The sequence below is a fragment of the Embiotoca jacksoni genome, unplaced genomic scaffold (genome assembly GCF_022577435.1).
Source record: "Embiotoca jacksoni isolate LCO1_2020_lvr unplaced genomic scaffold, fEmbJac1.0.p SCAF_11, whole genome shotgun sequence".
Taxonomy (NCBI): Eukaryota; Metazoa; Chordata; class Actinopteri; family Embiotocidae; genus Embiotoca; species Embiotoca jacksoni.
The window spans coordinates 3,887,454-3,911,965 of record NW_027185241.1 but is presented as its reverse complement, the minus strand read 5'-3'; the positions used below and the strand labels follow the sequence as shown (position 1 = coordinate 3,911,965).

The 24,512-nt window shown below is 43.3% G+C and overlaps 1 protein-coding gene across 1 annotated transcript in view; it reads left to right on the top strand.

Annotated features, from left to right (window-relative positions):
• Nucleotides 1-7,593: 7,593 nt before the first annotated feature.
• The window catches only part of erfl1 (Ets2 repressor factor like 1), a 36,595-nt gene continuing 19,676 nt past the window's right edge, over nt 7,594-24,512 (top strand). Inside the window, exon 1 of the mRNA XM_069139035.1 lies at nt 7,594-7,758. The gene's annotated coding sequence lies outside the window, so the exon portion shown is untranslated. The remainder of the gene's footprint in view (nt 7,759-24,512) is intronic.

Below are 24,512 nucleotides of genomic sequence, written 5' to 3'. Positions count from 1 at the left end.
TTCGGATTATTTACGTCCAGTTTACACCACATGATGCAGGTATGAGAGGGAGAAGAAAAAAAGCGGGCTATATGGTCGGTGGATAATTGTAACAGTGGTAGTAATAAGTGCAGCGGCTACAGTGATAACAATTAGATTTGATTTCATTTGAGAATGCCTCCACAGCTGCTCCCCACTCACCCCCTTAACCCCCTTCTTCCCCATTTTCCCTTCCCCCTCCTCTCCCTCCCCTCTCTCCTCTCCCCCTAGATTAAAGTGGGTGTGTTAATTCTGTGGTGTAGCGATCGAACAGCTCTGGCAACAATGGGAAATGGGCTATTGATCAGAACAGCTCAGATTAAGACTAGGCAGTGGAGCTCTTTCTTGCTCTCTTTCCCCTCCTTTTCTCTCCATTTCCCACCTTCTACTGCCTGTCTTCCTGTCTGTCCTGCTTGTGTCACCCCTCCCTCCCCCTCTCCTCACACATGCTCCTCTCTCCCTCTCTCTTGTCTTTCACCCTCAAAGAAGAAGAAAGAGAGTGTTTGCATGTATAAGAGAGTCGAAGAGTCCATGAGGATTTCCTTGTCCTTTCTCCCTGTCCCTCCTCTCTTTCTCACTACTTCCCACTTTGAATTTCTGTGCGCACAAAACCTCCTCTAATCCCCTTTAAACATAATATTTTAGCTTTATCAGACCTAAAGGATAAACGGAAACCAACAAGTAGCCTCGAGCGGAAATGTAACGCAAAGAACGGGAGCCTTTTAGCAGTTCGCCCTGCTGCAATTTTACATCCATTCACGTGAGATTTTATATCAGTCAGTCACACCGAGGCCCTGTGTTGTACCACAATTAAACTCTGCCCAATCAAAACGACTCGCACACCAAAATTAGCTGTCACGATTGTGCCGCAGGACGGAACACATTGAGTTTACATTGAATAGACATAAAACATACCAAATGTGAGGAGACAGCAAATCCATACAGTGAAAAGTGAGCTAAGAATCCCCTGCTCTACTTATATTAATTAACTCAGTCAATGGGGATGTGATAGGTCAGTTATTCATCCTCTTCCAGGGCCTCCCCACTCTGTCACATATACCTCCCAGGTGTCAGAGGTTCAGACGCTCCAGCTGCAGAGCAGAGATCAGTAGTGTGTGTGTGTGTGTGGGGGGGGGCCCTCAGAGGATGTTAGAACGAGCTGCTCTGGGATCAGTGGTTAGAGGTTACTGGCATGTTTCAGTATGTGCTTTTTGCCCTTTTGGGTTTTTAGAGGTGACATGCAACAGACACTACATACATGTACAAATTCTGACATGCACCTATAACAGACACGCACACACACACACACACACACACACACACACACACACACACACACACACACACACACACATACACACACATACACACACACACACCAATGGTCACATCAATATCGCCATGGCCCTCAGGGGACTCGCGGTATTGGCAAAGCTTTCATCTGCTGTGTGTGTGAGCGTCTGATATTTCCTGCTCCCGACGCGTGCGCGCACACACACACACACACACACACACACACACACACACACACACACACACACACACACACACACACACACACACACACAAGGCTGACATACAGGCACAGCTATGCACACAAACAAATGGACTGTGGTTGTAGCTTCGTGCAACGTGAACCCAAAAAATCTGGGCAAGGAGTTGAGAAAGGACGGAGTCCCTGGTGTCAGGAGGAAGGGTTAACAAGCAGTGATGGAAGGCTGAGATCAGCAGTCGACACTAGAGGGCGATAAAGAGGTGCCTAGGCTGTTATCTGAATGTGTGGTGATGTGCGTGTATGGCTGCAGCTGTGACCATGTTGTACCACAATTCATTCAGTGCTTTTGTCCCTCAAAGGAATAAAAGTCAATTTGCCTTTTGCTAAATGCTAATTAGGCGGCAGTTAATAATTATTTTCATTATTGATTAATTGCTGATTGTTTTCCTTGATTAATTGATCAAACATTTGGTCTATAATGAAAACAGTGAAAAGTGTCCATCATAATTACTCAGAGCTCAAAGCGATTCCTTCAGATTGAATGTTTTGTCCAACCGACAGGCAAAAACCGCAAATTCTCAATCAACGATCTGTCATTTTTGCTAAAAAAAAAAAAAAAAAAAAAAAAAAATAGTCACCACTAACATTTCTGTTGCCTTAAATTCAATCTATTATCACCAGTCAAAATATTTCTTGTTACTGTCTCACACCTACCCAGAACAGATACATAAAAAACCCAAAACACTGCCTCTTAAAAGGTTTCACTTCAAAACATGTAGCCACACTTGCATTGACCTTTACCCTCTTTAACAGTGGTCGCATATAATGTTGGCAGCACAAAAATGTGACCTTATGCCATCGTCAGTCTCAATCAGACAACAGCTAGGCGGCCAGCAGAGAGCACAACATCCCAAGCCTCAGCCCCCTTCTCCCCATCCTTCGATCTCTTCCCTCCTCTCCTCTCCTGATTCCCTTGTCATAGACTCCGGCTCTCTGCACTCAAGTGAGTTCCATAGGTTTACCTAATTGATTATTAAGTTGTTGATTGGGGATCAATTAAATAATTAAAGTTTGTTAAGGGCAGAGTCGATTTTACTGGCACAAGAGCCGGGCCACTGTCTCCCATGCTGTGTGTGTGTGTGTGTGTGTGTGTGTGTGTGTGTGTGTGTGTGTGTGTGTGTGTGTGTGTGTGTGTGTGTGTGTGTGTGTGTGTGCGCGTGCAGCTGTGTGATTTCATTCATGTTGACTGTTGATGGAAGCCAATGAGTTGAAGACGGATAATGTGTTTCACTGTAATGTGGATTTTGCTGTAGGGACAGCAGGTTTGACACCAGCAGTGAATTGTCCACTAAAGCCAGACTGACAGGTGGGGCTCGTCCTTTAGCGAGTGCTGTTTTAGGTTTACTTGAAGAACAAGAAGATCTTGCTGTTGCTATCGAATTTTGTTCCACAAAGGAAATCACAGTGATGCCTCAAGTTTCAGACTTGAACCCAACTATAGGTTTAGGTGAAGGTTTTTGTGTCACTGTCAGGATCATGAAGCCCGTAGTTGCGCTGGCACTGGAAACTCCTTGAAGTGGCAACTGTCATTGCTTGCCTGGGGAATTATAGTGAGCCATTCAAGGTGAGCAACTTTTGGGGTGACCTGGCCCCTCTTGTGGCAGCAAGGAGAGCCCTGAGAGAGAGAAAACGCACAAACACACCATTACACTAGTACACACTCACACTCACACACAAACCTCATATATGAGACACAGGAGCGGAAACGGGTCGAATCCTACTTCAAATTCTCTTTCCTCTCGGCTTGTCGACCGGGGAAAACAAACCGACCCGAGGCACAGCGAATGGGGATTTACTAATTAACTACTTACACACACACACACACACACACACACACACACACACACACGGGGAGAGAGAGAAAGAGATAGAGATAGATGCACACCTCCTCTCCTCCCTCCTCCTCCGCCATCCTCTTCCTCCTCCTCCTCCCCCTCCCTGTGCTCTCCTCCGCGGGTTCAGGTTGGTAGTAGTGCTGCCTCTCCGGTCGCTGGCTCGGTGCGCTGTCAGAGTGAATGCTTGTGGATAGACTGGTCGCACTTCAGTCGGTGAGATCACCACTTCCTTAATATAAAACTGGAGGTATGTTTTCCTCTTTGCGCATTTTGCGTATTGCATCTAATGTTTAGTGTTTAAAATTGTCGATGTTTTGTTTTTTCCTCGAGGAAACAAGTTGTGTTCTCCTTCAGTGAGTGTGTTTACAAGTATGTCATGACAGTTGTGTGCCGGCGATGTTGTATTTCATTGTTGTGATCATTTTGCTATTATTAGAACTATTGTTTTGCCTGTATTGCAGCTGATTCGAGGACTGCAGTGTGCAACAAAAAGTTGGATCGTGCGTATTTAACGCAGCGTTTTTGACTGTTATTGGGGACCTCGGGATTTAGTTTTTTGTTTAGCTCACCGCGTCTTTTTGGAAATATTCTGAAAGTTTAAATGCTATTCTCATCTTCTGCAATTAGCGACACACACACACACACACACACACACAAACACACACACACACACACACACACACACACACACACACACACTGAGGGGGGGGGGGGGGGTAAATAGCCGGCGTCTCGTGTGCATGTGTGCAGGTGAAGTCTCGGCTGCACGCTTTCGTAGGCTACTGCGATGCGTTCAGCTGTCTGCGTTGGCCCGGATTACCCTTTAAATGTCTCTATTTGTTAAAGCGTCCAGCTCTCACCTCCACACTGCCTTATCAATCAGTCAATTAAACAGCCACTCACACGCGGCGAGCTGCACGAGACCTCAGCCGGTGCACCCCCCCCGACCCCCCCCCCCCCCCCCCTCTCTCTCTGGTCCATTTGTGTGTGTGTGTGTGTGTGTGTGTGTGTGTGTGTGTGTGTGTGTGTGTGTGTGTGTGTGTGTCAGTGGCGCCGTTTAATTTACTTCTACAAATATGTTAGAAAGTGTGTGTGCGTGTGTGTGTTTGCGTGCGTGTGAGAGTGACGTTGGGCATTATGCTCCCAGCTTGTGCTCTGTCCTGAGTTTGGGTATGTGATTGCACTTGCTTAACATTTTGGTTTGTCTTGAATCTAATTCATTAATTGATTGTTGTTTTTGTTTTATTTCTCGACCTAAAGTTGGAGACTGTTTCAAGTTCATGCGCCTGCCTCGGACAGTCGAGTTTTAAAAGACTTTCTCAGTCTTCAGGACAAACGTTTAAAATGTTCAAGTTCATATTTCCAGTATGACACAGAAACACACCACCCCTCCCCAAGCGAGCAGCCAGAAATGGCGGGCTCTCTGTGACCGTCCGTCAGTGTGTTCACCGAAGGAAAATACTGAACTTTACTCCAGCAGGAGTGAAGCCGCCGATTTGTGTGTGTGTGTGTCTTCTGACTCCCATGGGAGTTTGTTTCAGAAGTGGGCGCATCGATACAGTGCGGAGTCGAGCTTGAAGAAAAAAAACAAATATTTGGAATAATCTTTATTTGATTTCGCTGGTCTCTCCCACATATTTTTTTTTTTTTTTTCGTTTTAGGTGTTTGCCCTCCTCACAACTTTAATGCATATTTATGTGCGCCGTGGGTGTACCCCATCAATTATTTGTGGCAGTATATTTCCAGATAAACAGTGTTTGTAAATCAATACATGCATGTAACTATTGCAGATTAAGAGGTCGATCAATGGATCCACCCTAACCCCAACCAATGTTGTTTTTCTCGCGCCAGTTTTTCATATCTAACTTTACAAAACACCAGCCTGCCTCAAAAAAGTTTTAAAGCTTGTGCGCGTGCACCAGAGTGTCCGTGTGTCTCTGACAAAAAAAAAAAAAAAAAAAAAAAAAAAGGGAAAAGAAAGAAAACAGCATTTACGTGAAGAAGCTGCAGGTTAATTTCGTTAATTTCTAACAGACAATAAATTAATTCACCTACATATTGTAGGGTTAATATTAATAGTAACGATAACAACGATAATAATGATAACAGTAGCATAATTATAAAAAATAGCAATGATAAGAATTATAATTAAATAATAATAAATTATAGGTGGCATGGTGTAGTCTAAATAAAATTTGTTGAATTAAAGTCTCCATTTCTTTTACCGTATTCCGGCATCATTTCAACTTATTTTATTTCCACTGCTTCAGGCTCGTGGCCTCACACTGTGTCTGCCCTGCCTGTGTTTTCTGCGTGTGAAGTTCCAGGCCAACGTGTTGAACCTCTCGTCTCGTCTACGAGCTGCAGGCCGTTTAATTGGATTACAGCCCTGGTTTTCGTGCCGCTGCGCGCCGGCCGCCTCATCCGTCTCTCTGCTGTCAATACTCGGTGGAAATATTTCCGACATTAAATGCCATTTGGGGAAATTTCTCCACACGTCACACCCGCCCCCCCTCTCCTCTCCTCCCTCCTTGATCCTTCACCTCTGCACGCTTGGCTTTGAACTCGTTAACACGTGCAATTTGTTATAATATCAGCACTCTAACGCTGCTGTTTATTTACCACAGACAGTTCAGGCAGAAATTATGAATATCTCTCCAATCCCCGAAAGGATTTGTCTGCCCTTATTTTTATGGGAATATAATAATAATAATAATAATAATATTAATAAAACTAATAATAATAATAATAATCTATTGTGTTAGACCTGCTCTTATGAATATTTTCGATTTAAACTAATGGTCCCATTCTCAAATTATTATTATTATTGTTATTATTATTATTGTTGTTGTTGTTGTTGTTATTATTATATCGAACGAACAAGACTTTTGCCTCTTTTCCAAAGCAGCTTGTTTTGAACTTGAAATTTCACATTTTCCACTCCGATTCTGTTCCTCTATTCATCCTGTTCTAATGTTGTTTGTTCAGATTCATAGCTTTAATTTAGTCTTCAAGTCCAGAACAAAACTTCTACGTTGATTTAAAGTTTATTTTATCCGTAATTCACTCGTGATTCACCCGCCGTCATTTCGCAAAAAGAGAATGGAAATAATGCTGTTTCTTTGTTCCTCTAATAATGTATTATTTTCATGTGACAAACGTTATATAAATTTAATGTTTTTTAGAAGCAACTTGAGGTTTCTTTCTGTTCGATATAATCTATGTATATGTCGGATAACTTTCTTTCCGGGTTTTGATGATAATTCTTTGAAATTAAGATTTGCGATGCCACCTCCCCTTCTTAATTTTCCTTTCCTTTATTTTGCTCCATCTCTTTCCTCTTTTTGGAAATCGACTATTGGCTTTCTTTTATTCATCAAGACAGTGCACCTATGGGGGCTCTCACCTCTCCTCATCTCCATCTCTTTCGGAAAAGAAACTTCTGACAGGTGCGAGAGGCGGGTTTGATTTTTTTTTAAAAATGCTCTCATCCTTAATGTGTTGTCATCTGGAAAGCAATTTCGTATGATCAAAGTGCGGCTAGTTAGTGCGGTCAATATTCTTTCCAGCAAGCTTCTCCTATATCGATAACAAGACAGCAAAGCCTCTCGCCGAGCTGCATTCACGTCCTCTGAATCCTCTGTGTGCCGTTAAATCCGGACAGACCCTGTGCGTAAAAAGAGCTATAAGCGCTATATACATTTCAGAGTACTTTAATACAAATACAGTGAAATTATAAACACACAATATATAGATTTAGTAGGAACCATTTAGAGACATAAACTCGAGCAGACGAAGAAATGCTCCGTATGATTACAAATTGAATGCCAAAAAATGCATCAAGTCATCATATGAGTAGGCTAATATATGAGCTCATACTGGCATCTCTTCCTCCCTCTCGCTTTCTCCGTAACTGTATGACACTAAGGAGTAAATAAGGTGATTGATCTGCGGTCTATGAGACACTATTGGTCCTGCGGGAAAACATCAGAACACAAGCCCCATGATCGGCTCCCCTCAGCTGGGCCAAAGCGCCACCTCTCCTGTTTCCTGTCATTTTATTTATTTCAATTTCTGAATTGAATGAAGAAAAAAAAAAAAAAAAAAGTCTGGTGAGGAGAATTTTGCAGTCAAAATGACAATTTAATTCAACACTTTTTTTTTCTTTTTTTTTTTTTTAGTGACGCCTTCGTGCAGTGCGACAGTGGCACTCTCCCCCTCCCCCTCGCCTCTTCCCTCCCGAGTCGGAACAAAGCGCAGCGGCGAAGAAACTCCACGTCCAGCCCGAGAGACGGTGATCGGGCTTCGGCCTCAGGTGCATTTCTGTGGCAGGGCGACGCGAAGGTCCAGGTGGGTGAACTTCTTCCTTCATTTTCTCTCTCTCAGCTTCTCGGTTTTCCATTTATTTTCTTTCCCCTTCTCTTTTACAGTTGCACTTTCTTGTCATTTATAACAAGTCACTCCTCAAAAAAGACAACATTTTCTTTTTAATGGGATCTGAGGTCACTTCAGGTCAAGATGGTTTTCATTAGGAAGACTCATGTCCTGTTGATTAAACTGGAGACCACAGCCATTTGTGTCTATGTGGTTATACATATTTTGTTACAATGGTAATTTTAAACATTTCCTGATGGTAACATTTTAATTTTAAAGATGTTTCTTTACAATGTGAAATCCCTTTCTCAAACACTGTTGAGGATCAACAAGGCAACAAACTGTGAAAATTATGAAGAATTATAAAGAAACATATTTGGATTGTGATATAATTCGCAGTTACAGTTTTTAACACTTCAGATTCAACTTCAGACTTTGATTAGCATTGTAAGTTAAAAATATGTTTTGAAACATCTCCTTCTTGATTTTGAAAATGTGTCAGTTCTGCAGCCGCACAGACCTGTCTGTAAATAATCAGAGGTGTCCAGTGCGCCATACAATCACCCCTGGCCATTACCAACCACATGTAAGATTCTCCTCCAGCCAGCCAATGTCTGAACGCTTCCTTTGGCTCCTCTGCGTCTCCCTAATTCTTCCTGTCTGATATTATCCCCTTGATGTACCTTAAAATTTGTATTTCATTATTCATTATTCAACACTCATTACTGTTTGCCAGTAGACACACTTCTACCTGTTACACTCCAAGCCCATAGGGCAATTGAAGGACTCCTCTGTATCTTTTCCAATTCCAAGCTTCTGCTCTCCTTTCCCTTTCCCTTCCTCCAACTCCCCCCCCATACACACACACACACACACACACACACACACACACACACACACACACACACACACACACACTCACTCACTCTCATGTGGCCCTCACACCCCTGTCGTCTCTCGCTGCCACACCTGGTAACTACAAACTTGTACACAATAATAACAGCCAGATGTATCCATCTATCTCTCTATCTCGCCTGTCGGCAGTTAGTGGAGTGGCTGAGAGACTTGCAGGCGTGAAAGGTCAGTTAATCAATGGCGCACAATTTGACAAATCCCAGCGACTCTTATCATCCTCACGGGCGTTTAGGGCCGAAAGGAGGACCACCGAGATAAATGCTTAATCCCGACTGCTGTGTGAGGGAGAGAGAGTGCGAGAAAGGACAAGCACAGGAGCACTGTGAGGCAGATGGGCATGCAAAGAGGTTGGGAGCTATGTGTGCGTTTGAGGGTGGACATTGGAAGTGTTGGCCAGTAGAGAGAGAGAAACGGAGACGTGGAAGTGACTCAAAGCAAAACTGAAAGGTGAACAAATGTGCGTGCATTCGGAAATGACAGTTTCTACTTTTGTCTGTCGCAATCAAAAGAAACGGACGACGCTGTGGCTCTGAGATCATCATATTTTCCTCAGGCTGGACAGGCCATGCACATGCCTTCTGGGGTGACATAGAAATCCTGGTTTCGCTCTCAGTTATGGCTGTGCTGCTGTGTGTAAAGTTGAGAAAAACCTGAGGAAAACAAAGGTGTATGAGTGGTTGAATTCTCCTGTGGCATGTTAGCCCGCCTGCAGCAGTGTGCAACCAAGAGGAAAATGAGCTTTTGTCCACGAGGCTGGCCTCTTTTTTCCCCTCAGTTTTTTTAACTGCAGAGGTTTGGAAGGTGGCACAATATCTTTGCCCTTATACCCTTAACAAAGATCACCTCAGTATGACATGTCGTCAATTGTTTTTTTATGGAGCTGTTAGCACGTTTTTTTTTTTTTTTTTTTTTTTTTTTATTAATCACACTTTAGTTAACAATCAAAATTACATCACAGTCACACAAACTGATGTCTTGAGTCTGTGTGTGTATGTGTGTATGCAATTTCCATCTGTGTCCTTTTTCACACGGACGCACGAGAGCTGTAGCTCCTTGAGCAATCACACAGCCAGACGCTCATGTCCTTTATCTCCATCTCAATACAAGTTCAATGTAATTCGATTGAGATTAGTTGAACTGGCATGACAGCAGATCCCTAGTATTGCCAAAGCACTTAGGAGGCAATGACAGGACACCACATCGACGTGTACTTACACATACACAACACTGCGCAACTGGCCAACCTTGTAGCGAGGCTAAGGCACACACATACGTGCACAGGCAAAGTAAAGAGTGACAGCCAAGTCAAAGAGGTTTTGGCAAATCTCAGGATGATGACGTTAAAGGATGATAGAAAGTTGTCGAAAGAATGTGAGAAGAAGAGGAGAGAAATGATGAAGGGACCCGGATGACGAGCAGAGCTGAAGCATGACAGAGTGCGTCCAAAAAGATGAAAGACTGATTGACTCTCAGGGTGAGTGATGGAGAGAGAGGAGAAAGAAGGGAGTGGGGGTAAAATGGAGAAAGAACGGGGGACAGGGAAAGGGGTAGAGGAGGTGACAACGCGAAAGAGGTGAGAGATGCTGTGCGAGACGGAGAAGAGAAAGAGCGAGCGCGGAGAATGAACTGGAGGCAGAAAAAAAGAGAGGACAAGAGATAAAGAGAGCAAAAGAGGGGGAGGGCAAGAGAGGATAAAATGTATAAGAGTGATGTACGAGAAGAGGGGAGAGGAAGAGATTTACTAGAAGAGAGATTAAGTCAAGTTGTCCCTGGTCAGTCATTAATCCGATTTAAGAGCAATTAAGGTGAGACTGATTCCTTCCTAGAGAGAAAGAAATAGATGGAGAGGGTGAAGAGAAGGGGGGGAGAAAAGACGAGACAGGAAGGGAGACAAGGAAAGAGTGATTGAAAGAGAAAAGTGGGAAAATAAAACAGGTGTCTCAACTCTGAACGCCTGTTAGTGGACAAATTAGAGGCAATGCAATGAAATAGCAAAAGGAAAACATTTCAAACTGTGTGTGATCATGATGTAAATTTAGACCAAGGTGAGAAAACTGTTAAAGGTGAAACATGGGTAAGGGTGAGAGGTAAAATGATTCTTTAAAAGATTGTTCAGAAGTTTGGTCATGGTTTATCGTACACTCTTGTATCGTTTGAACATTTGTTTTTGATCAAAACATGGATTTACCATGACATTAGGGTCACAGAAGTTGCTCCTGAGTCTGTCAGCAGAAGCTTAATCTGATAGCAACTGCCGGGACCCTTCAGTGTGCACGTTATTGCTCTGCTACCTGTGGGATTATTCCTGTGGCAGTGGCTAGAAGTTGTAAAGTTGGGTTTAAGGTGAAAGTACAGTCACTTCCCTCCCATCATCATGAACCAGTGAAGGGCAGGGAGGAGAATAAGACAGAGATACAGAGTAGCCAGGGACTAAGTGGACGAATCTCCTTTGAATGAAAATGAAAAGCACAAAAGCAATAAAGAGTTTCCCTCCTCCTCCTCCTCCTCCTTCTCCTCCTCCTCCTCCTCCTCCTCCTCCTCCCACTGCAACAAACCCCTCCAATCCCTGCTCGGTGTGCTCCGTTGTTCCAGATGTGTATCAGAGGTCTCTGGGTCGACAGAGAGGTCCCTCCACTGCTGTAGCATTTCTATGTCTATTGGGAGATGGTGGTCCTGATAGCTCGGCCGTCTGACACGTACACAACAGTACATAAATCAAACGCACACATACACACACTCACTCCATTTATCTCCCACTCAAGCAGTGCGGTGATAGCAACCAACTCTGCATAGAGTCAGAGAGAAGGAGAGGTTGTGGTCTGTCTTGTTAAGTAGGAAAGTAATGGGTAGCTATAAAAGGTTTACTTCTGTTGCTGCCATCTCTATTGTTTAGGCTTTTCCAGTGTTTGTGCCTCTTTTGTTTGATGTGCTTGAATAGTGTATAGGACACTCAACTACGTACATAATTGCTGTTCCACATAACTGTAGGACAACAACATGTTATTATGAAGCCTGTTAAGGCAAAGAGTGAAGCAAATTGAAAGCTGAGGTCATAGATTTTGTTTGAAACATTTTAGCCATCTGAATGGAAATGGTTTTTACATGATTTCATTGACTTACATCAATGCTGAATGCGTGTATTTTTTAAAAGCACTTCGCCCTTATGAGAAAAATGCCCTTATACACATCTCTTTGTTTTATTTCATTTTTGTCCTGGCTTTTCTCTAAAGATTCTCTCTTATTTTTCTGTGGCGCGTCTATTGCAGTTTCTGTGTACCAATCTGTGGCCCATCACAAGTCCCAGATTGAGAGGCCATTTGGCTGCTGTTGACAGGAGGGAGCAGCTATTGACAGGGCCCTGCCGGGGAGGCGTGTCTCGAGCCCCACGTCCAAAGCGTTTGTGGCGTTTAATACACTGTAGCAGTGGTCCTCACAGCCCTCACCCTGCATGCTACTGCCATAGGGATCAATATGCACTGGGTTAGAGAGAAATGGACCATCTGATGCACACTCAGAGAGAGGGATGAGGGGAGAAACAGAAAGGGAGGAGGAGGGGGTAGTGAGGGATTTAGAGGAAAAAGAGAGGACCAGACTTGAAAAAAAAAAGAGAGATGTCGAGACCAAAAGGAGAAGAGAAGAGAGGAAATGATTAGAGGCACGCTTTAAAAGACATGGAGGCAGAGTGCTGCCCCGCACAGAGACAGATAGCAAGAGAGAGAAAGTGGTCAGTGGTTGAAAGAGACATTCAGCTGGGAGAGAAAACAGATTGGAGTGAACGGGGATAGACACTGAAAAAGAGGAAGACTGTAGACACCAAGGAGGATACACACAGGAAAGGAAAAAAGACATAAGGGAAGAGACGAGTGGGAGATAGGAAGGGAGAGGGGGGTAGAAGAAAGGAGGGGGGGGGGGGGGAGAAAAACAGAGGGAGAGGGGGGTGTGGGGAAGGATGAGGAGGAAAGGAGGGGAGGGGGGTAAAATTTCCATCAGGTTTTCAATTGGGGCGGATCAATAGTGTATTAGAGCTCACCTTGACCCCATCTCTCCCCCTTCTCCCCGGCCCAGCACACAGGCCAAGCTACTCTCCCTCACAGCAGGGGACGGAGAGGGGGAGAGATTGCATTACGGCCTCCCTTTCTTGGACCAAAGTGGCAGAAAATGGCACAATAAAAGCAAGAGCGGACAGAAAGAAAGAGGAAAACTAAGTCACGGCAGGCAGAAACAGAGAAAGTGGGAGACGAAGGAGAGAGCGGAGTAAGCTGGAGGAGAAACCAGCAGGTGTTGTCGTACTTGTTTGGACAGAGCTTTCGAGGGGAGGAAACTTGTTGGCCACCTACGAGTGTGCATGACTTGTGTGCATTTGTATCACTATAACCCTCAAATGGAAAGATTGTCCTATAGTTCTTTTCTGTTGTCTGCTGGGGTCACAGTGTATGCATGTAAAGATGTGCTCTCACACATTCCGTTTTGTTTCTTTAGTATGTTGTGGTTGAAAAATAGTGGGCTGTATGGATTCGCCGTTGTACCCTATACCTTACTTAAGAAACTATTGCTATACTTATCGAGTAAATCGACTATAAACATCCAGCCGACATCGGAGAGCGTAGGCATTACAGTGAACGGATGTCTCCAAGCAATGAACACTAGTTACCACTTTACCTTTCATTTTCCGATGTTTTATGTTTCTCAGGTAGCGTTCATTCACATTATTCAGGGTTATTTGATTATTTTACTAAAGCATGGGTGAAAGCCACGAGACTCAAACGTGCGTACCATGGTGATTTATAGGTTGGAGAAACAAAACAACGTACTAAAATGGCTAAAAGTTGGCTAAAGCTGGAGATTTGGTTGTTGATTCTCAGTGGGATCGATGCTACACATTCATTTGTTTCCATGCAAATATATATATAAAAAAAAAATCATCTAAACATAAAAGCTATAGCAGCTATTTTGCAATTGTCTGTAGAGTGTGGTGGGGAAACTTTTACTTTTGATAGGCTTTCTGCTGTGAAAGTTAGTTGCACACAAACATACTGGAAACCACATATACACACAGATCTGCACACTGCTGGTAGGACACCTTGCATCACTGGAGGACAGCAGGACTTGACGCTGTTTGAGAAGGACAGAGGCAGGGGCCAGAGGGAGGGCGATCATGGGGGGAGAGGTTGAATAAAAAAAATTGATCTGGGAATTTAGCATTTAGACACAGTTTACAAAGCGATATAGAGGGGAGGAAGAGGAGCAGAGGGGACTGCGCAGGGGAGGACACTTAACTTTACAATAGGTCAGCTCTTACTACAAGGTCTTACTACTTACTCTGTAAACTGTAACCCTGTCGTCCGGGCCTGGTGTGCTGCTCCGTGCATATACGGCAGAAACTAAACACAAAATACAATTTTAGATTCTCTCAACGATCCATCTTTGGGCGAGCATGTGATTTAGCTGTTTAGACAGGAGCTTGTTTGTAAAAGCGCAGACCTACTAGCAGCACCATCCTCATCCCTTCTCCACATTTCCTAATGCTGTTCCTATTGTCACCCATGCACACTCCGGTGCACAAGCGCACGCCAAGACACCCGACACCAGCACACAAATCCGCACACACTTACGCGCTGTGTCAGACACGCACACACAGGAACACACAAACTCTGTCCCACTCACTGAGGGGGAGAAAAGGAAAGAAAAAAGGAGAGAAAAAAGAAATCGATCGCCGGGGATAGCGGTGCGCGTCGGAGGATCGTATCTTGTCAAAATAATATATTACCCTCATCCCCGCCTGATCGATGCGGTGGATTAGGGACGGAGGGCTCCCTCTCTCCCCTCCTCTCTCTCCCGCTCTTCCTCCTCGGTGCTTGGTGCAGTTTAATATTTACCTCCGTGAAAGAGCGGCCGCGACGGCTCTCAGCCCTAATTGATTCCGACACATGGGGCTCTGTGCTCAGGCTGCGGATGAGAGAGGGAGGGCCGGCTGGAATGCAGAGGGAGAGAGGAGGAAGAAAGAAAAGATGGTAAAAAAAAAACAACAACAAAAAAAAAAGAAGAATGAAGGGGTGGGGGGGGTGGAGAGAAAGGAGGGAGCGGAGAAAGAACCTGAGGTTAAGACAACAGTGTAAACAACCAAATTGTAGGAACGTGAAAAAAGTAGGTTAGCCAAAAGATATCCAAGAGGAAGGGGAAATAATCTGAAGAAGTGAAAAGCCTGGTAGAGTACTCAGTTCGAAGAAATATATGGATAAAGTTTACGGGGATGGTAGAGAGAGAGAGAGAGTGACAGATGAACTTTAAACCAACTAGGAAATCCAGGGAGGTCAGAGGAAATATAGTTGCAAAGGTATAAGATGGAGATAGCAGACCCAGAGGGTAGGGAGGGATGATGATGTTTGTGGCACAAATAGGAGGGAGAGGGATGAATGGAACGGATAGCAGAGAGGAAATGAATCAGGAAGAATGAGGGAAACGGAGAGAGTAGGTGGAAATGGGACAGCACGCGGAAACGGCTCCAGGAGAGCCGGAAGAGAAACGGGAGGGATGAGGGCAGAGGGAGAGCAAATGAGAGGGGATTAAGAGAGCGACATAAAGATGGATAGAAATGGAGGAGTGAAACATGACGGGTGGAATGTAGAGCACCAATAAAAGCCAGAGAACGGGGAGGAAAGAAATAGGGGGATGATGGAAAAAAGAGCCTGGCGCAGAGGTGACAGGATGATATCAGGTGGGATAGACAGAAAACAGGAGTGATAGCGGAGCGAGAGGCGGGAGGGTAGAGAGGGACCATATTTTCCGTTGAAGGAACTGGCCTGTCATGCTGTTCCGCCAGCAGAGAGCGGCTCTATAAAATACAAGGAGCAGGCGGGTCGTGTCGGGTGACTTATGTGTATATCTAGGCTTTGTCAATATTTCTTTCTGTCTTCCTTCCTCTTTGCTCCCCCGCTTTCCTGCTCCCCTTTCCTAACTCTGCTTGTGCTTCCACTTTCTCTGCTTGTGTCTCAGTAGGTGCTCACTTCTTCTCCAGCATTGTTTGTCTCTATTCCTGTTGTCTCTATAAAGTGGGCGCATATGCAAAAGACATACGTTTTCGAAGTGCCTTGCACCTTTGAGCATCGGCTTACAAGCCAAACATGTCTGTGGCACAATGACTTGAGGACTTGGCAGGCTTCTATTCCCCCATGATTCTCCATTATGAGACAATACAGGCAGGATGATGAGCCTTGCAGTTAAATTGACATCGACAGAGCGCCAACACAAATATTCTCATTGATGTTCGCATCATGAAGTCTGTCTCCACATCCAAAAAACAAGGAGACAGCCACTGGTGGTTCACATCTATCACACCTACATAGTCCCTGTTTTACAGTTTCTCTTCTGCATGAGCGCATGGATGAATGAATGCATGTGTTTGTGCACATGTCTTTGTAAGTGCACTCCTCTAGTCTGTCTCTGCCCCCGTACAGAAGCACCGGGTGGTAGGCTGATTTATTCATGTGGTCCCAGGGAGGGTTGCACCTCCTCTTCCTCATTTGGCATGGTTTAGTATCCTGAACGCAGGCCTGCGGAGACCCCAATCCATGGGGGGGCCAGACATCCTGTAGATACGTTGCCCCAGTCTACAACTGGTGGACACTCACAAATTACCCTGCTCTACATTTCATGTATATTTATTAAGAAAACACATCAGAACTTCTCAGAATTGTTCAGTCTTGCTAAACATTTGGGGTTGCTACCCTCTTGATGTTATTTTCAGCCTATATTTTGGTTTAAGTGAAGCCGAACTGAGTCCAGGTGGGACCGTGGGTGGAAATTTGTATTGAGGGATAGAGAGAGAGGAATAGGTTTTGGTTTCCACTTTCTGGAAAGATTTCTAGAAAATAGAGTAAAAAATATTGTTTAACTTCACCACAGATTGTGAAATGGATCTATTTTGAACTGCCATCATGATCCACGACAAACGAGTATCACCGCAGTACCAGAGAGAGGGAAAAAAAAAAAACCCGACACAGGACAGAGAAGTTGCAGTTGAATGACACAGAACTTATTTATTTTTTCCAAATAAGCTGAAAATTTCCAATCCATCTCCATGACTTCCTCTGTCCCTGTGCTATTGTTTCTTTTTTCCTTCCCACCCTCTTTTCTCTCTCCCTCTCTGTCACTGTGTCTGTTCTTTATTTACACCTCTCCCCTGCTCTCTGCAGTGCCTCACGGAGCGGTAACAGAAGTGTCACTTGTCATTATTGGTCTAATTCAGTAATCCGTCATCGTGCACTCACTGTATGCAGCGCATTATACGCTGGCACAGCAGGTGTACTACGCACCGAGGTGGAGATTCGATTTGACACGCACACACAGGCGAGAGGGCCGACGGGGGCCAAGGCAGACGGGCACTGAATGTGTGTACATAAAAGTGTGTACATTTGTGTGTGTGTGTGTGTGTGTGTGTGTGTGTGTGTGTCTAAGAAAGTGGAAGCGGGAAACACAGATAGAAAAATGGAGAGCTTGAATTTTTGTGTATTTCTCTTTCCTTATGCGTGTGAGTGTGTGCGCGCGCGTGTGTGCGTCTGTGGATATGACTTTTTATTGTAGTTTCAATAGAAATGCACTAGTCCAAGACGTCTCTGTACTGGGAAGACACATCAGAGAGAATAGAGACAGAATAGAGGAATCACAGCAAATATGGAAACAGCTCTAACAGAGGAGACATTCGTCATTTTAAAAAGCGTTTGTTTAAGAAAAGTGAACAAGATCCTATACAGTATATTATGGAGATTTTGTATGCATTTATTTAGAATCATTGCTTATCTGATTTGGAGTCGAGGTTTGTCTTGTTTGTGTCTGAAATATTTTTCTCGACTTAAAATTTTCTGCATTAATTTATGTGCTAAATACATTTTATGGCCCGATTGCCCATGAAACCCAGTCAACAACAAAAAAGGACAAGTAAAGTTGTCTGAAAGCAATGCTATAATACAATTTATACTGTTAAAAACAGGGCTGTTTTAAATATGGTATTAGTTTTTATGATTCTCAACACTTGTGGTTCAAGATTTTTACTTAACTCCCTGACTACGCAAGTTCTTCTATACCATTATATTGATTTACAACTGTATATAGCAGTTCATGATAGTTATTTATTTTAGAAACTTTAAAATGAAGTGCATATTTTTTATAAATTATATTAATGAAAGGTTATAATTAAAACCAGAATCACCAAAACAGTCAATTCAGTCTGATGAATGAAATTAGCTTTGAAGTGCTTGAGCCGTTTCTCAAAAAAATTCCCCCAAAAATATTTGACAGCTTAAATAGTGATATGACTGGAATGATTGCAGAAAGACGAGCAATTACATGGAACTAAAAGTACCTTGTGTTTATGGTCAGCATCTTGGACCCCGAAGCCTCGTGAATGTCTTCACATTTTATTATTAGAGCATATGGACTTATTTTTCCACACTAATGATAATGGGCTAAAGGGAAAGACACTGGAAAAGTACTAACAGATACCCATAATGAGAAGGTTTCACAGACCAGTTGATGGCCACTCTCTCTTACTTTCTTAAGTCTAAAACTAAACCACAAAGCTCCATGCTGTTTCAGTTTTCATCTGCCCCACGTCGCGATGGTGGAATCAATTCATGAAGAGATACGATACATTAAGTCATCCAGATCTTTGGTGGACCTACTCCATCATTTAATTCTGCACTAGAATGTAAAATTGTGGAGACTACTGGAGTTATGTGCGGAAGCTGCATGATAGCTTCATCAAACCCAAAGTTTGAGATAAGATTAAAATGATTATGATTATATATCATCTAATGGAAGCTATGAAAAACTGTCACTCGTAGCTTTTAGTTAGGTGTAGCGTGGCAAAGTTAAACTGCCCAGTATCACGGTAAGTTTAGTAATGCACCCACCAGTCCACTAGAGGACAGACTGTCAGCGTTACGGTTTTGCGCTACGCAGTGCCAATAACCATGTGCACGAGGACCACAAGAACACGGGAAAAAGCACGTGGTTAGAGTTTGGTGAAAATAAGACCGAAACGCGCAAAATACAACACACAACTAGCTACGTATCATCTTCTCCCAAACCCGAACCTTTGCTTCCTTTATGACCGTCTTTGACTTTTTCCTTATGACGATTCTACACATTTCAAACATGTCTCATGAACTCTGTCGAGTAACGTTCATCACATGACCTCCGTCACATTACATCTCTCAGTTGGCGTTCGTCGTCTTCTCACGCCAAAGCGGTGCCAGGAGTCATAAAGACACGTTGCCCTATTATGGACTGACAGGTGTACTACATGCTTCGGCGCAATAATGGACGGAGTAGGATGTGGGTTATAGTTACCGTCATGTTTTCTGTGCTTGTTTATATGAACAAACATAAAGGCATCAACATTTTGCCCAACACACATAACAAACAATTCATATGGGTTCCTATGATTTGTTTTTTTGTTAAGTGCTCTCTCATGGTTAAACCATGTAACCGTGTCACTCATTTCAAATGACCGCAAATCTAGTTTGGCATTTCAATACTGCAATTTCCCATTCTAGATCGGCCAGTTTACATATTGACACCAGCATGTAAGCTAATATCAGTCAAAATATTGGCTTACCATTTTATCAGTCTATGTATCTACCCTAGAAAGTCTATGATTCTTGCACTGTGCGGGCTGCTTTGTACGACCAAACGTTCAAACACTTCTGCCGAAACCTTGCGTTTGGGTGGATCCAGTTAAAACTATCTCTCCTGGGGTGCAGGATGATCCCTGCTGCATTCTGGGTAGGAGAGTTTTTTTTTTGTGTGAGCCAGTGTGAGAGTGATGGGGTTTAAGGTTTGTGATGGTGGAGCTTCCCCTCCTCTCTTTATCAATGGCAATTTGTATGTGAGCGCACACCTCTGTAGTCCCAGCGGACACAGTGGATTTCATCAAGTTCTTAACCCCGCAAGGCTACAAATCCGGTTACCACTGTAAGTGTTTTAAACTGTTTAAACTATCACAGTGTTCCACGCTGGGTCCCAGGGCCGTGTTACAAGTCACGCCCAGATCACAGTGAACCATAAGAGTCTAACTGCATTTACTTTACTCTTCTTCTCTTATTTTATTTTTGCTTCATACAACACCTGCCATTTCCACCATCTTATGAAACCCCGGCTCTAAATCGACTCCAAAGGGATTCAGTACTATTGTTTTGTGGAAAGTTTTTACAGTTTGTTTTATTGATTCATTTTCATCATTCCCTTTTTCATTAAGAACAAGTTAGTAAAATACAAGACATTTTAATGTGACTCAATATCTTCCAACTTTTCATCTTTTGGGATTTTAGCTTTCTATTTACTTTAAAATTGTAAAATACCCTGAATGCTACTGGTGTTACAATGGAGGGTGCCATTGTTCTTCAGAATGATTCATGCAAATAAGCCCATAATATAGGTGCACATTAAACTGCTTGTTGTTAATTGTATAATTTTTCCACAAATACATCTCATTCCCTTAGGCCAAAACTAGTCGTGATGAGGTGAAACTTAAAATCTTCTCAAGAAAATATTCACAGTTCAAAATGTTGAGGTGGGTACCATTTTGCAAGGAGGCAGGCATGGAGAAATTATTAAGGCTTTAATCTCAAACAAACCTGAAATACCACCATTGATGTCTTAACATTTTTACTTTTCATCGTTGCTACTTTCAAGTCAATGATACATTTAAGTCGTGCCATTCTTTAACCTTTATTGACCTCTTTATCCATAAAAACTAATTGTTTTCTCAAACAACGCGATAATTTGCCCTCTAAAGCTTTGACTCAATTCTCCTCAGAGGAAAAAAAAAGTAAAGGGGCTTGACAGATTTGGAGAGTTTCAGATGATTCAACTTTAGACCGGGTTATGAAAAACTTTCAAAAATTGAATAACCTGTAACTTATTATGTTTTAGCAAAATTTAAGTTTCAAACCACTTTTCACTGTGTAGTTTACGCACAGATACGAGTTATTTGTAACGTGTTACAGACGTGTTGCAGATATCATTATCCAAAACATGCGTAAATTAGCTGAATTTAGAGGCTCCTCATTTTCAACGTTTATTGTGCACAATAACGTGTCAAGAGCGGACTCTGGTGTCTTCATACACTTGTATCGGTCACGTCTCATTGCTGGCTGTACCACTTCTCCCTGCTGCGAGGGCAGACAGAAAAACGAGTCACAAAATATAGGCAAACTTCGGAAAAACAATGACCTAATTATGTTTGCTGTAGGCTATAAATAATCATATTGAAGAAAAAAATATAATCTCTGCGTATACATTAGCTCAGTAATTGATCATTTAGCCTATGGAAAGAGATGTTTGATTTTATCTCCCGCGGTCGCTTGTCTGATGATGATCACCGACTGGGGGGTTATTTTCTATTATATGATCAGAGGTGATCAATACCGCTCCTTCTCCCATCGCTCCCTCCATCAGCAAAATAATGTGTCCATGCCGAACAATTTGGTTTATACTGCTGCAATAATTGTAAGATTAACATATGGATACCATAACACGGTTGTATTGACTTTAAAAGTTGAGTTTTATATCATCCCCAAAAGTGATGGCCAGCAGCACACGGTAAACTACTTTTCCTCCGCTGCATCAGCTGATTAAACCAGCCTGGAGTCATGCGGTTAATGACATCATTATTGTAAACAAAAACAACAACAACAATAACAACAACAAAAATAGTGTGGCCAAAAGTAGGAGAGAAAATGGAGGGGAAGGGAAGAAGTAACAAAGTTGAAAAAAGAGGGAGGAGGAGGAAGAGGCAGGACGTAGAGGAGGGAAGTAAGGTAGGGGCGAGGAAGGAAAGTGTTTGAATTATTATCCTGTATATGCTTGAGTGGACATGAGACAGAGAGCAGGGGGCGATATGGCGAGTTGTTGAAGAAATGATGAGAGGTGAGGCCGACGGCGGAGGGAGGAGGAGGAGGAGGAGGGAGGGAGGGAGGGAGGAAGGGAGGGCTGATGATGAATGGAAGGAGAACAGGGATGAGAGACGGAGCAGCATGAAAGAGTATATATGCCGTGCGCGGTCCCGCTCCGAGGATGATGAAACGTTAATTAAAGTAAACGAGCTACCTGAGCTCCCCGGCTAACCCCCCTGTCACACTCTGTCAGGAGACAGAAAGAGGGAGGCAGAAGGAGGAAGACAAGGGGGAGAGAGAGGGTTTGAAATTTGACTGAACAGGAGAGAAGTTGGATAATCCAGCTGTGGCTTTAGTTCAAGGTGGATTGCTGTCACATTTACAAGCATCTGCAGATCAGCAAATATTTATCGGTCTAATAATTTAGGTTTTGACGTTATTATCCGACTTGTTCTCTGTATTGAATTCCTCTTTGTATTAATTGCTTGCAGGGAGACTTTGCTTTGAGCATCCAAAGCTTCTTACAGGATGAGCTCTCTATTGCAACGACTTCACGTTTAAAATAGGCTATATGAAAACTTTATATTTTTTTCATCAGAACCATGGGACAACGAATTTACCGGAGATTATGCTGCTTACAGTAATTGTAAAACTATTTTTGACAAAGGACAATAATTTCCAAATCAGTCTCCTTTAGTGAAAATCCCCATCCTCTTTCTGCATGCATGTTACAGCCTTCCTTCCTTTGTGTATAAAAGCCTGATTTCCCGTTCCGTCCATGCAAGGTTTATCCGCCAAGATCACCTTTGTTTCTTTTTAATGCTCATATTCATTCAATTAATCTGGGCTCTAATTCGTTTATATATTTATTTACTCGGCCTCGCTATCACACTCTTCTTTTTTTCATCTCTCTCCAACGATTATCCTGGCGTCTAATTAGAAATCGATGCTGCTGGGCCGGGGGGTATTTGCAATGTGTTTGTGGACGTTGAGAACAATTCCCCGGACAGAAAAGACCGAGAGAAGAAAGAGAGAGGAAGAGGAAACGCTACACTACACCGCACTGCACTGTATGCAACACACACACACACACACACACACACACACACACACACACACACACACACACACACACACACACACACACACACACACACACACATTCTGACAACCGACTTTACTGCTTGCAGCTATTCTTCTTTCTAAAAAGCAGTAGGCTAAGTTTAAAAAAATAAAAAAAAAAAAAAAAGAAAAGAAAGAATGTAAGGAAGGGAAAAAGAAAAAGAAAATCATTTTTTAACGACTGACACGGGGGATTTCTGCAGAATTGTTGAGGGGTGTTTCCCTGTCTTTTAGGAAAACAAACAAATCTCGAAGTGGAAAAGCACTTTAAATGTGATGGCCTGCATCTAACCCCAGCCTTTAATTTGGCAAAAAGTCGAAGGAGCCAATTCATCGCAAGGTTATACAGCTATGTGTTGATGCAAATGATTATTATTATTAGAATAATAATAAGATATTGTATAGGTTTCAGGCCTCCATATGCAGTATCGCATGTTGTAGTTTTCATATTTTAGATTTTTAATTCACGCATTCGTTAGAATTGAAAAGATCATCAGTCCGGATCCCCTAAGAAATTGGGTTCTGACAGTGTGATTGCAGGTCTCGATCATTTATTTGCATTTGTCCCCAGCGTGCAAATATAGGCGATTAAAAAGTTTCAAATTCAAGGCGAAAAGCATGTTAAAGTGGACTATGGTACACATTTTTCGCTCTATAATAATCATCCTCTTCTGTGCCATGGCCAGTGTCTGTGTGATGTTCATTGCGAGCCGGCGTCGCCTCCTCTCTGTCGCGTCCCGTGGAGAGGTGTCGGTATAGAGGCGACGGTTTAGCGCCATTCCCGGAGCCAATCGAACCTAAACGGATTAGCAGCTGCCAGGTGAAAAAAAGACAGTGTTCCAACCAAGTGAAGAAAAAAAAAAAAAAGAAATGTGGAGAATGGGAGCCTCGCACTTTTATTAGTTCAGCTTTACACCACAGTGTGTTTACCGTCTGTGCGCAACGTTTTATTGGCTCGCCCCGTAATCTGTTTTTCAGACGCTGCTTCTCTCTTTTTTCTGTGTTCATCATCCCAAACGAGATGCATCACTTTCTCTGCCTCGCTCCCTCCCTCTCTGTTTCTCCTATGACTCTTCATGGCTTCACCAGTCAGGAAGTGTCATATCGGGAAATGCAGTGTTGGAGTGTCACCCCCCCTCTGCATGATAAGGAAAACTGAATAACTTGCTCTTTCTCGTTGTTGCTTCACATTTCATCAACCTCTGTGATGCTTTACTTATGCCAAAACCATCAGTTTGGGCTCCCTAGTGTGTATGTGTGTGCGTGCGTGCGTGCGTGTGTGTGTGTGTGTGTGTGTGTGTGTGTGTGTGTGTGTGTGTGTGTGTGTGTGTGTGTGTGTCTTTGTTGCTCTATGCAGTATAGCAATAAGCCATATTTGAGGCTCCATCCTTGCATTTTCTGTCAGTCTGTCTTTCCATCTCGCACACTCATTAAACGTCCCTCCCTCCCTCCCTCCCTCACACACACACACACACACACACACACACACACACTCGCACACACTCACTCACTAACACGCACTCCCCTCCCCCCCACCACACACACACACACACGCACACACTCACACACACTCTCTCTCTCTTCTATCTCGGAGTCTCTCCCTCTCCTTCTTCTTCTTCCTCCGCGCCTCACGCTCCCCTTGCCCGTGGCTATATGATCGTGAAAAATGTGTTTACAAAACTCGCTCTCTTGCAGATCAAACCATACGGACGAATCAAAGACTTTGGAGAGAGAGGCAGAGAAGTAGCGAGGGAAGAGTGAGAGAGAAAAAGAGAGATAGAGAGAGAAGGGGTACGAGCA